This window comes from Spermophilus citellus (genome assembly GCF_964194105.1).
Source record: "Spermophilus citellus genome assembly, chromosome: 14".
Taxonomy (NCBI): Eukaryota; Metazoa; Chordata; class Mammalia; order Rodentia; family Sciuridae; genus Spermophilus; species Spermophilus citellus.
Genome location: NC_138194.1, coordinates 42,088,363 through 42,103,655, shown reverse-complemented (window position 1 = coordinate 42,103,655; position 15,293 = coordinate 42,088,363). Strand labels below are relative to the sequence as shown.

The 15,293-nt window shown below is 44.1% G+C and overlaps 1 pseudogene across 1 annotated transcript in view; it reads right to left on the bottom strand.

Annotated features, from left to right (window-relative positions):
* The window catches only part of LOC308633488 (extracellular sulfatase Sulf-1-like), a 64,158-nt pseudogene that overhangs the window by 22,695 nt on the left and 26,170 nt on the right, over positions 1 to 15,293 (bottom strand). The window contains exons 2-3 of the transcript in view: positions 9,830 to 10,040; positions 980 to 1,230 (exon numbers count right to left, since the gene is read on the bottom strand). The product of the transcript in view is annotated as an extracellular sulfatase Sulf-1-like (transcript). The remainder of the gene's footprint in view (positions 1 to 979; positions 1,231 to 9,829; positions 10,041 to 15,293) is intronic.

Below are 15,293 nucleotides of genomic sequence, written 5' to 3'. Positions count from 1 at the left end.
ATTTGAAGAAATACAGAATTAAAATGGGAATAATCATTCTGTTTCATTCATTTGGCTAAAAAAAGAGCTTGTCTTAAATACTCTGTCAAGTTTTCTTCCCCCTGCCCCCAGTATTGGGGAACCCTTTTTCCTCCATTAACTTTGAAGCAAAGAAAAAGTGTTAGGGAGAGAGAGAAAGTAGGTGGGATATGGGTCAATCTCTGCTGTCAGAGAAACAAACCCTGGCCTAAATCTCTTAGTGTGTAATTCTAACAACTAGGAGTGCCTGGAGACCAGTCCCAGACATAAAAACCGTGGAAGAACTCATAGTACCCCATGTTCCCAAAGTGATGACATTAGGAAAAAAACATATGTCTTGCTAATAATGTCAGAAATAAAACATTTCTTTATCAAGAAAGTAAGTTGATCTGGGGAGGAACCAAAGACCACTTGAGTCCTTGAAAGCCACAGGAGATTCATTTCGCTTGCCTGTCTGCTAGACTTCAAGGATCCCCCTGCTCTCGCGATCTGAGTCAGGTCAGGCGTTTTCTGCAACTTACACCCATCCCCAAAGGACACCAGTTTTCTAGAGCTTCTTTGTGACCCCTGTGTTTTGTTTCTGAGGCCATGACTGTGCAATGCTGTAAGGGACAGTGACCATGCATGTGGAAGAGCCTCTACCAGCTCCTATAACCGTTTCCATCTGCTTCTTGCTGCCTACTAAAGGGTAAGTGCTTAGGGGCAGGAACCCCAGGCCTGCTAAGTCAAGATGTGACAGAATCGCCCTGGCTGGATTCCCAGTTGATTAGTGTTAATGAGAAATTGAACACAAAGCACACCCCTTGTGGCTTCCTTAACCCCCAGGTGTCCTGGAGACCAGGCCTTGGCCCGGCTCTCCAAAGCCAAGTTGATACTACCTTTTACAAAGTGCAAGCGGTAATGATCTGGGGGCAGGGGGCCACTTAGATCTGAAACCTAGAGAACACCTAAACCTTCTTACTTGTGTGTCACGCGGACGGTGGTTGGTAGGCCCACGGCATTGCTGCTGTCTGCCTGCAGCTCATCCCCGTTGCCACCACCGGCAGCCTGGCGACCTCCCAAACCCCTGTGGACTTCGTCGTGATGCTTGGCAATGCTCCTTGGCTGCAACACTTGCAATTCTTCCTCTTACAGATTTATGTCATATTTCTCCTTCAAATGCAGCAGACAAGGAGCGTGTCTGCCGGGTATGGAGAAATTGGGGCTTCTACTCTGCGATTGAGGGAAGTGAGGTTAATATGGATGATCTGATGCAGTTTAGGAAGGAAGAAAATGATCACTGGCACAGTGAGGGCCTTGGAGAGGGAAAAGGAGTACAGGCTGCTCTGCTCTGGGGCATGGCAGGGCTCTGGGATTCATCTCGGAGAGTGGGGCTCTTGTTCTGACAGTGCCACCTCATGGGAATCTCAACTGAGGGGACAAATCTAGGTGATCTCCAAGGTCCTTTCCACTGATGGCAGGTTGTGCACTTTTACACTTAGTTCTCAACATGAACCACAAAGACGTTTGGATAAAACTATATTACCAATTATGGTATTCATAATCCTTAGCTGGGTGTGGTGGCGCACGCCTGTAATCTGAGAGTCAGGAGGCTGAGGCAGAGGATTGGAAGTTCAGGGCTGCCTCAGCAATTTAGAGAGACCTTGACTCAAAATTTAAAAAAAAAAATAAAATTAAAAGGAATAGTGTTGTATCTAGTGGTAAAGTACCTCTGGGTTCAATTCCCAGTTACTCTCATCCCAAATATATACTGAGCTTTTGCTATGTTTTATACACTTTTTATTTATCTTGAATCTATAATCTTTATTAAGATTATCAAAACAAGCTCATGGATTTGGTGTTATCACCCTTATTTTATGAATGAGAGAACTGAAGCTTTGACCATCACATACATTCTGCAAGGCAGTGGGAGTTAGGACTAGAACCTCTCAGGCTACGGTTTTACTATTACTTTGGGCTGCTTTTTTAAAAAGTTGAATGTTCTAGATACCTTGTATTTGCACAAATAGGGAAAGATATGTTTAAGAAATAATTAAATTTTGCTTGTGTCAGCCAAGTGACTTTCCATATCTGGCAAATTGAAGGTAAGTCAAGGCATAGGCCAGCTAAGAACTTTAATGTGCAAACATTGTCCCCTGTTTACCAGATGCACTTAGACTCTGTGGGTACACTCCTCTGGCCTTATCTCTCCAATCTGATGCTAAAATAAAAAGAAGGGGGAAGATTGGATGAGGAATTAGAATCTCTATGCTCTGAGACAGTCTTGTAGGACCTTGCCCTGTTCAGTTGAGTGGTGGACCTCCATGACAGCAGGTGACAGGGCATGCCCACAAGTTGTACTATTGTAGAAAAAATTTAAAAAAAACCTACTTCTGCTCTCAAACACACAATAGTCCATGCAATTGAAACAGCTTGTGCCAAATGTGGAAAAATCTGTGTGATCTCTAACTTTCTAAAGAGAAGGAACGACTCTGCTTCTAAGATAAACTTTTGTTCTTCTAAGATAAACTTTTGTGATTCAATTTTGTTCCCCAAGGAGAGTGTCAGGAGACCTTGTTCCTTGTTGGTTTTTAATTTCTTTTCTTTCTTTTTCTTTTTCTTTCTTTCCTTTCTTTCTCTCTCTCTCTTATTTTTTGGTGCTGGGGATTGGAAGAGGGGCTTTCTATCTATCAAAAAAATGCACTACCACTAAGCTACACCTCCAGTTCTGATTTTGAATTTGATAGCATTATGTGAATAATTTGAGACTGGAATATTCCCTTAGGAAGAAGGAAAGTCTTCTTAGCTTTTTGGGTTGTGTATTCTTTTAAGAATTTGTTGAAAGTTAATCGACTATGAGAAAAATGTGCACATATATAAAGAATATACTCGTGCCCCGGCCCACACGTTGCAGCGAGCTTAGGAGCGGGAGCTGCCTGCCTGGGCCCCCGCAGGCCAGGCTCTGTGAGCGGCAGTCAGCTGGCGCCAAACACCCGCTGCCCACGCGTTGCAGTGAGTGTGGGAGCGGTCGCTGCCTGCCCGGCCCCTGCCGGCGGGCTCTGTGAACCGTCTCTGGCGGTTTGGGGCCCCAGACGACCACCCACCACCTGCCAGCCGGGCGCTGCAAACGACCCCCAACGGGCTCTGCGAAAGGCCCCGCCCACACAGCAAACAGCAGGAGTGGAGACCCGCGAGTCCGGGAGGAAGAACTGCTGCACAGAGATTGACTTCCGCCTACTGAGAGGAGAAACTTGGCCCGGTGGGCATAGCTCCATCTACTGGAAGAACAGTTAATCGAACTCTTGGACTGCATTTATAAATTTTTTTTTGCTGTCTTTTTAAATGTTTTTTTTAATCCATTTTATTTTATTTTATTTTATTCCATTTTTTAATTTCATTTTTCATTTCTATTATTATTATTTTTCTTTAAATTCTTTTTAATTTTCTATTTTTTCTCTTTCCTTCTTTTCTTCTGTCTTTACATTTCTTTTCAATTTTCTTATTCCCCTTTCCTTGAATTCTACCTGCTTACTCTCATTCTCTTTAGTGACTTCCTCCCTTCCCTTCTAATACCTTTCCTCCCAAGCATCAAATAAATTTATAGGAGTAAACAGTAACTCAGCAGTCAAACAGAACAAGAAGCAACATGAGCAGCATGAAAAAGCAAGGAAGAAAAGGAGTGCAAACAATGCAGGGCAGCCTAAATATTCAGGAGGATATAGAGTCATCAGAAAAATGGTCATATAAAGAACTCAAGGAACACCTTAGACAGATGGAACGGAACCTTAAAGAGGATACGAGACAGCAAATTCAAGCAGCGAAAGAACACATTGAGAATGAATTACATAAACAGATAAAACAGGAGATAGAGATTATAAAAAAGAATCAAACAATAATCTTAGAAATGAAGGAAATTATAAACCAAATTAAAAACTCAAATGAGAGTATCACTAATAGAGTGGAGCAAGGAGAAGCCAGAACGTCTGATAATGAAGACAAAATATATCATCTTGAAAAAAGTCTAGCCAACTCAGATAGGCTGGTTAAAAATCACGAGAGAAACATCCAAGAGATATGTGATAACATAAAAAAAACAAATTTAAGAGTCATCGGGATAGAGGAAGGGACAGAGATTCAAACCAAGGGAATAAGTAACCTGCTAAAAGAAATAATTACAGAAAACTTCCCAGAAATAAAAAAGGAAACAGATATACAAATTGTAGATGCATACAGGACACCGAGCATACAAAATCACAGTAGAACAACGCCAAGACACATTGTTATGAAGATATTCAATATACAGAACGAAGAGAAAATATTAAAAGCTACAAGAGAAAAGAGGCAGATTACATTCAAGGGTAAACCAATAAGGTTAACAATGGATTTTTCATCACAGACGCTGAAAGCGAGAAGATCCTGGAACAATGTATTTCAAACACTGAAAGACAATGGATGCCAACCAAGAATTCTGTATCCAGCAAAATTAAGCTTCAGGTACGACAACGAAATAAAAATCTTTCATGATAAACAAAAGCTAAAAGAATTTGCAGCCAGAAAACCAGCATTGCAAAGCATCTTGAACAAAACACTACAAGAGGAAGAAATGAATAACAATAACCAAAGCCAACAGTGGGAAGTACCTCAGTAAGGACAGATGGTGGGGGGAAAGCTAACCATGGAGAAACAAATTAAATTAAAAAAAAAGAGATAAATAATCAAACATGGCTGGAAGTACAAAACATACATCAATAGTAACTCTAAACGTTAATGGTTTAAACTCTCTAATAAAGTGACATAGGCTGGTAACATGGATTAAAAAAACAAATCCAACAATATGCTACCTCCAGGAGACACATCTGACTGGAAAAGACGTACACAGGCTGAAGGTGAAAGGTTGGGAAAAAATATACCATGCACACGGTCCTCGCAAGCAAGAAGGGGTGGCCATCCTCATATCGAATAAAATCGACTTCAAGACTAAATTAATCCAAAGGGATAAGGAAGGACATTATATACTGTTAAAAGAAACCATTCACCAACAAGATATAACAATTATCAATATTTATGCACCAAATAATGGTGCTGCGACATTCATAAAACAAATTCTCCTCAAGTTCAAGAATCAAATAGACCACAACACAATAATTATGGGTGAGTTCAACACACCTCTCTCACCATTGGACAGATCCTCCAAACAAAGTTGAATAAAGAAACTTTAGAACTCAATATCACAATTAATAACCTAGACTTAACTAACATATATAGAATATATCAACCATCTTCAAGTGGATATACATTTTTCTCAGCAGCACATGGATCCTTCTCAAAAATAGACCATATATTATGCCATAGGGCAACCCTTAGTAAATATAAAGGGGTGGAGATAATACCATGCACTTTATCCGATCATAGTGGAATGAAACTGGAAATCAATGATAAAAGAAGGAAGGGAAAATCCTACATCACATGGAAAATGAACAATATGTTACTGAATGATCAAAGGGTTACAGAAGACATAAAGGAGGAAATCAAAAAATTCTTAGAGATAAATGAAAATACAGACACAACATATCGGAATCTATGGGACATAATGAAAGCAATTTTAAGAGGGAAATTCATCGCCTGGAGGTCATTCCTCAAAAAAAGAAAAAAAAAGAAAAACCAACAAATAAATGAGCTCACACTTCATCTCAAAGCCCTAGAAAAGGAAGAACAAAACAACAACAAATGCAGCAGAAGGCAAGCAATAATTAAAATCAGAGCAGAAATCAACGAAATTGAAACAAAAGAAACTATTGAAAAAATTAACAAAACTAAAAGTTGGTTCTTTGAAAAAATAAATAAGATTGACAGACCCTTAGCCATGCTAACGAAGAGAAGAAGAGAGAGAACTCAAATCACTAACATATGGGATGAAAAAGGCAATATCACAACAGATGCTACAGAAATACAGAAGACAATTAGAAATTATTTTGAAAACCTATATTCCTATAAAATAGAGGATAGTGAAGACATCAATAAATTTCTTAAGACATATGATTTGCCCAGACTGAGTCAGGAGGATACACACAATTTGAACAGACCAATATCAATGGATGAAATAGAAGAAGCCATCAAAAGACTACCAACCAAGAAAAGCCCAGGACCAGATGGGATTACAGCGGAGTTTTACAAAACCTTTAAAGAAGAATTAATACCAATACTTTTCAAGTTATTTCAGGAAATAGAAAAAGAGGGAGCTCTTCCAAACTCATTCTATGAGGCCAACATAACCCTGATTCCGAAACCAGACAAAGACACCTCAAAGAAAGAAAACTACAGACCAATATCTCTGATGAACCTAGATGCAAAAATCCTCAATAAAATACTGGCGAAACGGATACAAAGGCACATTAAAAAAATTGTGCACCATGATCAAGTAGGATTCATCCCTGGGATGCAAGGATGGTTCAATATACGGAAATCAATAAATGTTATCCACCACATCAATAGACTTAAAGATAAGAACCATATGATCATCTCAATAGACGCAGAAAAAGCATTTGACAAAGTACAGCATCCCTTTATGTTCAAAACATTAGAAAAGCTAGGGATAACAGGAACTTACCTCAACATTGTAAAAGCTATCTATGCTAAGCCTCAGGCTAGCATCATTCTGAATGGAGAAAAATTGAAGGCATTCCCTCTAAAATCTGGAACAAGACAGGGATGCCCTCTCTCACCACTTCTATTCAATATAGTTCTCGAAACACTGGCCAGAGCAATTAGACAGATGAAAGAAATTAAAGGCATAAAAATTGGAAAAGAAGAACTTAAATTATCACTATTTGCGGATGACATGATTCTATACCTAGAAGACCCAAAAGGGTCTACAAAGAAACTACTAGAACTAATAAATGAATTCAGCAAAGTGGCAGGATATAAAATCAACACACATAAATCAAAGGCATTTCTGTATATCAGCGACAAAACTTCTGAAATGGAAATGAGGAAAAACACTCCATTCACAATATCCTCAAAAAAAATAAAATACTTGGGAATCAACCTAACAAAAGAGGTGAAAGATTTATACAATGAAAACTACAGAACCCTAAAGAGAGAAGTAGAAGAAGATCTTAGAAGATGGAAAAATATACCCTGTTCATGGATAGGCAGAACTAACATCATCAAAATGGCGATATTACCAAAAGTTCTCTATAGGTTTAATGCAATGCCAATCAAAATCCCAATGGCACTTCTTGTAGAAATAGATAAAGCAATCATGAAATTCATATGGAAAAATAAAAGACCCAGAATAGCAAAAGCAATACTAAGCAAGAAGTGTGAATCAGGCGGTATAGCGATACCAGATTTCAAACTATATTACAGAGCAATAGTGACAAAAACAGCATGGTACTGGTACCAAAACCGGCGGGTGGACCAATGGTACAGAATAGAGGACACAGAGACTAATCCACAAAGTTACAACTATCTTATATTTGATAAAGGGGCTAAAAGCATGCAATGGAGGAAGGATAGCATCTTCAACAAATGGTGTTGGGAAAACTGGAAATCCATATGCAACGAAATGAAACTGAATCCCTTTCTCTCACCATGCACAAAAGTTAACTCAAAATGGATCAAGGAGCTGGATATCAAATCAGAGACTCTGTGTCTGATAGAAGAAAAAGTTGGCCCCGATCTACATATTGTAGGGTCGGGCTCCAAATTCCTCAATAGGACACCCATAGCACAAGAGTTAAAAACAAGAATCAACAATTGGGACTTACTTAAACTAAAAAGTTTTTTCTCAGCAAGAGAAACAATAAGAGAGGTAAATAGGGAGCCTACATCATGGGAACAAATTTTTACTCCTCACACTTCAGATAGAGCCCTAATATCCAGAGTATACAAAGAACTCAAAAAATTAGACAACAAGATAACAAATAACCCAATCAACAAATGGGCCAAGGACCTGAACAGACACTTCTCAGAGGAGGACATACAATCAATCAACAAGTACATGAAAAAATGCTCACCATCTCTAGCAGTCAGAGAAATGCAAATCAAAACCACCCTAAGATACCATCTCACTCCAGTAAGATTGGCAGCCATTATGAAGTCAAACAACAACAAATGCTGGAGAGGATGTGGGGAAAAGGGTACTCTTGTACATTGCTGGTGGGACTGCAAATTGGTTCGGCCACTTTGGAAAGCAGTATGGAGATTCCTGGGAAAGCTGGGAATGGAACCACCATTTGACCCAGCTATTGCCCTTCTCCGACTATTCCCTGAAGACCTTAAAAGAGCATACTACAGGGATACTGCCACATCAATGTTCATAGCAGCACAATTCACAATAGCTAGACTGTGGAAACAACCCAGATGCCCTTCAATGGATGAATGGATTAAAAAATGTGGCATCTATATACCATGGAGTATTACGTAGCACTAAAAAATGACAAAATCATGGAATTCACAGGGAAATGGATGGCACTAGAGCAGATTATGCTTAGTGAAGCTAGCCAATCCCTAAAAAACAAATACCAAATGTCTTCTTTGATATAATGAGAGCAACTAAGAATAGAGCAGGGAGGAAGAGCAGGAAGAAAAGATTAACATTAAACAGAGACATGAAGGGGGAGGGAAAGGGAGAGAAAAGGGGAATTGCATGGAAATGGAGGGAGATCCTCTTTGTTATACAAAATTACATATAAGAGGCTGTGAGGGGAATGGGAAAATAAACAAGGAGAGAAATGAATTACAGTAGATGGGGTAGATAGAGAAGATGGGAGGGGAGGGGAGGGGGGATAGTATAGGATAGGAAAGGTAGCAGAATACAACAGTTTCTAGTATGGCATTATGTAAAAATGTAGATGTGTAACTGATATGATTTTGCAATCTGTGTTTGGGGTAAAAATGGGAGTTCATAACTCACTCGAAGCTTATGTATGAAATATGATATGTCAAGAGCTTTGTAATGTTTTGAACAACCAATAAAGAAAAAATAAAAAAAAGAATATACTTGTGATTTTGGATGAATGATCTAGGATTCATAACCCTAAAACCTCTCGTCCAAGTAAAAACACCATTTTAAGGGCATATATTTTTCTCATGAGTGACTGGATTTCCAGATCTTGACCACAGAATTAATGTTTCTTATTTCCAAAGGAGTATAGAAAACACCACAGAAGTGAGCCACTTTTCACATTATTCCACTAGATGGCGCCAGACTCTCATTCTTCTACTGAAAGTGTGGGCCTGCTAGGTTTCATATTTATATAATGATACTTATCTCAAAGTGGCCTGATAATTTTTATAAACAGAATTCCAGGTGGTACATTTCACACTGAATTCAACTAATTTGACCCTGCCAGTTAACAATATCCAATAAGTTCACAAAATATAAAAAATATACATATTGTCCCATAACAGATTAAACTATATGCCCTAAAAAAGGTATTTATGCTTTTCCTCTGAAATGCATATGCATTGATGCCTTGGATTATTGTCTAAAGCAACTTAAGGCAGACAAATAAGGACATTAGCATGAAAGTAAAATAAAATGGATCTAAACCTTATACTTTACCCTTTGGAATAACCATTTTATAGTTTTTATTTGTACATAAGTCTTGCATTTGGTGTTTTTACTAAAACTATTTTCATTCTATGCTTATGTGGGAAAATTTAGAGAGTGAAATTTCAATTTAATATTAGCTTTCTTATTTTAAACAGAACAATGATCTTCTTTTGGTCTGAGAATTGTGCATTGATAATATCTGAAATGTGGAAAGGGGAACTTTTATCTAAGGCCGTGGCCCGCCATTGCGGTGGTCACAAACTTTTGTCTTACTTGGAGTCCCCTGGTTTCTCAGGAACTGCCTCTGACTCTTCCTCTGGCTTCTGCTGGCAAGGTAACCAGATTCCCTGCAACTGCACTCTTTGTCCTTATCATGGAAGCTGCGAGAGGTTCCACATGCTCTGCCAGACGAGGAGCAGGTCACTGGGCCCTTTACACTGTGAATTCGAAGCTTCCCAGATGTGTCCTCAATGCACTGCCATTTCTGCAAAAGCCAACGGGAGAGGAGTTGAGGATTCAGATCCAAGTGTTATTTATTAAGGACTGCAGCCTTAGGAGTGCACCCCGCCCCCTTTTAAAGAATCGCTGTCAACGCTGTGAGAATGAATGAAGAAAGCCAAGTTTTAAGTGACCCTGCAATAACTCCGTTCTCAGCTCTGCTTCTTTCATTGTAGGCAAATACAGAAGACGATGAAATCAATGGAAATCAGAACTACCCCAATGACACGAGAACCAAAAACTGATATATGAATCCTCAGCATGCAGACTAAACAGTCTTGGAAGAAACACGTGAAAGTCCTTCCTTCACCAAGACACAGGCACAGCTGTCAGAGCTGTTTTTCGCCAGACCCTTCTTGCTCTGGAAAAACAAACCTGGCTGCTTTATTCTCTGCCCCTGAATTTCTAACACTAGACAGGGAAGGGTGGCTCATGAGGAAGACAGAAACGAGTTTAATCAGAGTCCATCCCAGGTGCTGGCAAACTGGCCAGGTTTCCTTTCATCTTTTCTTATCTTACTACAAACCCTGCACACCCTGTGGGATGCTGCTAGGAGAAACGGGTACACATGGGAACTTGCCCTGGGTTTCTACTTGGAGCCACTTATCAAGCCTGCTGCAGATGCTATATAGGTTCATTTCTAAATAAGTATGACACTGCTTCAGGGCTCAGTGTCTCCAGAACTTCCTGAAAAATGGTTGAAAAAATAGCCCTTCACCCTCGGGGTGGGGGAGGTCATTTCATGGGATTCTCTCCATTTAAAGACTTAAACTGGGCATGGTGGGTGTTAGGTGCAGGGTAGGCTGAACTAAGTTGTCTGCAGGACAGGCTGAACAAACGTTAGCTGCAGGATAGCCCGGGCACTCAAACCCCCCTCTGTCTGGTCCTTTATCACCTGTTTGTGTCAGTCTGAACACTCAACCCCACTCAAGTCTGAACACTTGACTCCCACCCATCTGGTGCAACCAAAACCCACATCTGACCCCTGCCCCATCTGCCTGAAGGCAGAAGATGACACCCTTAGCAGCTACTGTATGATCCAATCATTGAATGCCAAAAAGGTAGCATGCAGACCCAGAGACCCCATTAGATTTTGGCTATAAAAACTCCCTCCTGCCGGGCCCCTCTCTCTTGCTTTTGCTCTTTCTTGCTCTCTCTCTCTCTTTCTTCTCTCTTTCTTCTCTCTCTCTCTCTCTCTCTCTCTCTCTCTCTCTCTCTTTCCTCTTTTGCACTGCTCCAATAAAGATCTCTTGGTCACTCTGAGTGTTGTGGTCACTTTTCTTTCAGTGGGCATACCTGTAAACCCAGCAGCTTGGGAGGCTGACGCAAGAGGATTGCAAGTTCAAATCCAGCCTCAGCAACTTGGGGAGGCCCTAAACAACTCACCTAGACTGTCTCCAAATAAAATATAAAAAAGAATGTGGCTTAGTGGTTAAGCACCCCTGGGTTCATTTCCCAGTATTGGGTGGTGGTGGTGGGGGAAGGACTTAATAACTACTTTTTACTTGCACCCCCACCCCTTCTCCTCCCTCATGTATTTACTTGGGAGTCAGGAAGAATATAGGCCTTAACTGGAAGTTGACCAAAGTTGTTCAAAGTACTGACAAATGGAGCATTATCAAACTTTTATCTTTTTTTCCCCTTTCTATTTATGAGTATCACCTATGTGCCACTATGTATTGATATTTTAAATGCACACATTTCTAAATTGTAGCCAACACAATGTGATAATAAAAGCAAATGTGACTCCATTTTGTTTTGTGACTCCATTCTGTAAAACAACCATGCCAAGTAGAAGGGTCATGACTGGGGCAAGATGTTCTTTTCCTTTTGCTACAGAAACCTTTAAGAACACAGAACTACCTAATGGGGCATTGTGTCTGTAACTAGGGTAAGAGGGCTCTGTTTCTGTAACTGGGGTGATTGGGCTAACTGTGATTGGTTAGACATCCCACCGCTTGACTGCACTGTCCGGCTTCTGTAACCTGGCTTGCTTGTATCCGCTAGACCCACGAATATCCCTTTTGTGGTTTTCAGGCTTATAAGGATCATAGTTGCAATTGTGTGGGGCTGATCAAGAGAACAGCTTTACGTTCTGGTCAGTCGCCACTAGTGTGCTTCATAAAGGCTTGATTCGAGTATAAGTGAGTGGTCTGGAAGTCAATTTATGAAACCCATACAAAACTCCACCCTGAATGGAGGGGTCCCCACTACCAGGGGTGCGGTGGGAGATTCACATGAAACCCATGTTAGAAGGTTTCCCCTAGAAGAAGGACTCCCCTCTACCCAGTGTGCAGAGGAATATGAGCTCTCCAGGACCCTCAGGTTAGAGTGTCCTGGAAGGGAGAGTCCCCCCTACCCCCGGGTGTGGTGGTATATGAGCTCCTCAGGACACCAGGTTTTGGGGGGAGTCTCCCTTCTTGTGAGGAAAGTCCCCTCTTCCTGGGGCGCAGTGGTATACGAACTCCTCCCAACATTCAGGTTAGAGGGGTCTCCTTCCTGGAGGGAAGACCCAGGATGCGGTGGTATATGAGGCCCAGCCCCGCACCCAGGTTAGAGGGGAATCCCACCTGGAGGGGGAGTCCCCTATACCCTGGTTGCAGTGGTATATAAGCTCCCCCTCTTTCGATCCCCAGGTAAAGGGGTCTCCCACAAGGAGGGGGGAGTCTTCTGTACCATGGATGCAGTGGTATACAAGCTCCGCCCCCACCCCAACACCCAGGTTAAAGGGGTCTCCCACCTGGAGAGGGGAGTCCTCTCTACCCTAGGTGTGGAGGTATATGAGCCCCCCACCCGACACCCAGGATAGAAGGGTCTCCCCCATAAAGAAGGGAGTCCCCTCTACCCTGGGTGTTGTGCTATAGAAGCCCACTCCCGACACCCAGGTTAGAGGGGTCTCCTTTTTGGAGGGGTGGCCCCTCCCGACGCCCAGGTTAGAGGGATTGTTGCCCTGGCGGGAGGAGTACCCACTACCCTGGGCATGGGGGGAGCCCCCCCCCAGATGCCCAGGTTATAGGGGTCTCCATCCTGGAGAAAAGAGTCCCCTCTACCCAGGGTGCAGTGGGAACTCCCCCAACGCCCAGGTTGGAGGGGTCTCCCCCCCTGGAGGGGGGAGTCCCTTCCACCCTGGGTCTGGTGGGAGCTCCCACCAACAACAAGGTTAGAAGGGTCTCCCCGCTGGAGGGGGGAGTTTCCTCTACCCTGGGTGCCATGGTTTACAAAATCCCCAGAATCCCAGGTTACATGGGTCTCCCCTCTGGAGTGGGGAGTCCCCACTACCCTGGATGCAATGGGAGCTGCCCCTAACACCCATGTTAGAGGGGTCTCCTTCCTTGAGGGGGGAGGCCCCCCTACCCTGTGTGGTGGTATATGAGCTCCCCCCGAAGGTTAGGGGGTCTCCCCCTGGAAGGGGGAGTCCCCTCTACTCTGGGTATATGAGCTCCCCACTTCTGACACCCAGGTAAAATGGTCTCCCACCTGGAGCGGGGAGTCTTCTGTGCCATGGATGCGGTGGTATACAAGCCCCTTGCACCCCAACACCCAGGTTAGAGGGGTCTCCCACCTGGATAGGGAGTCCCCTCTACCCTAGGTGTGGAGGTATAGGAGCCCCAAGCTGGACACCCAGAATACAAGGTCTGCCCCCTAAAGAAGGGAGTCCCCTCTACCCTGGGTGTTATGGAATAGAAGCCCACCCTGACACCCAGGTTAGAGGGAGTTCCTTTTGGGAGGGGGGAGTCCACTCTACTCTGGTTTCAGTGGTATACGAGCCCCCCATGACACCCAGGTTAGAGGGGTCTCCCCTCTGGAGGGGGGAGTCCCTTCTAGCCTCAGCGTGGGGGGTAGCCCCTCCCAACACCCAAGTTAGAAGGGTCATTGCCCTTTCGGGGGGAGTACCCACTATCCTGGGCATCCAGGGGAGCCCCCACAGATGCCCAGGTTATAGGGATCTCCGTCCTGGAGAAAAGAGTCTCCTCTACCCTGGGTGTGGTGGGAGCTCCCCCAACACCCAGGTAGAGGGAAGTCACCCCTGGAGGGGGTCCCCTCTACCCTGGTGTGGTATGAGCTAACCCCCAACACACAAGTTAGAGGGGTCTCCCCCCTGAAGGATGGAGTCCTCTCTACCCTGGGTGCAATGGTATAGAGGCTCTCCCTGACACACAGGTTAGAGGGGTCTCCCCCATGTAGGGTGAGTCGTGAGTCCCTGCTACCATGGGTGTGATGGTATACAAGCTCAGCTCAACATCCAGGTTAGAGGGGTCTCCCCCCCCCCGGGAGGGGGAGTTCCCTCTAATCTGGGTGCATTGGGAGCTCCCTCCCAACACCCAGGTTAGAGGTGCCTCCCTCCTGGAGGCCGGGGGGGGGGGAGGGAGTCCCCTCCACCCTGGGTGCGATGGTGTGGGAGCTCTCCTTGACACCCAGGTAGGAGGAGTCTTCCCCTTGGAGGGCAGAGACCAAACCACCTTGGTATTGGTCGGATGGTATTCAAATAGCCCCAAGTTAGAGGGATGTCCCCCCTTGGAGGGTGGAGTCCCCTCTACCATAAGTGCAATGGTTTGGGAGCTCCCTCGGACACCCAGTTTAGAGGGGTCTCCCCACTAAAGGTGGAGTCCCCTCTACCCTGGGTGCAACGGTGTGAAATCTCCCCCAACATCCAGGTTAGAGGGGTCTCCCCCTGGAGGGGCAGTACCCTCTACCCTGGATCGATGGTGTGGAGCTCCCTCCGACACCCAGGTTAGAGGGGTCTCCCTCCTTGAAAAGGGGGTCCCCTCTACCTAGGGAGGGGTGGGAGCTCTAGCCGAAACTCAGGTTAGCGGGATCTCCAGCCTGGAGGGGGGGTCCCCTCTACCCAGGGTGAGTTGGGAGCTCCTGCGACATCCAGGTTAGAGGAGTCTCTCCCTTGGATGGAAGGTCCCCATTACCCGGGGTTCCGTGGGGCTCTGCATGACAACCAGGTTACAGAGGTCTCCTTCTTGGAGGTGGGTTCCCTTCTAACTGGGGTGCCGTGAGAGCGCCCCCAACACCCAGGTTAGAGGGGTATCCCCCCTGAAGGAGGGTCCCCTCTACCTGGGGTGCGGTGGGTGCTCCACACAACACCCAGGTTAGAGGGGTCTCCCTCCTGGAGGGAGAGGTCCTCTCTATATGTGGTGCAGTAGGAGCTCCCCCTGACATCCAGGTTAGAGGGGTCTCTTCCCTGGATGGGAGAGTCCCCTCTACCTGGGGTGAGGCGGGAGCTCCCCTC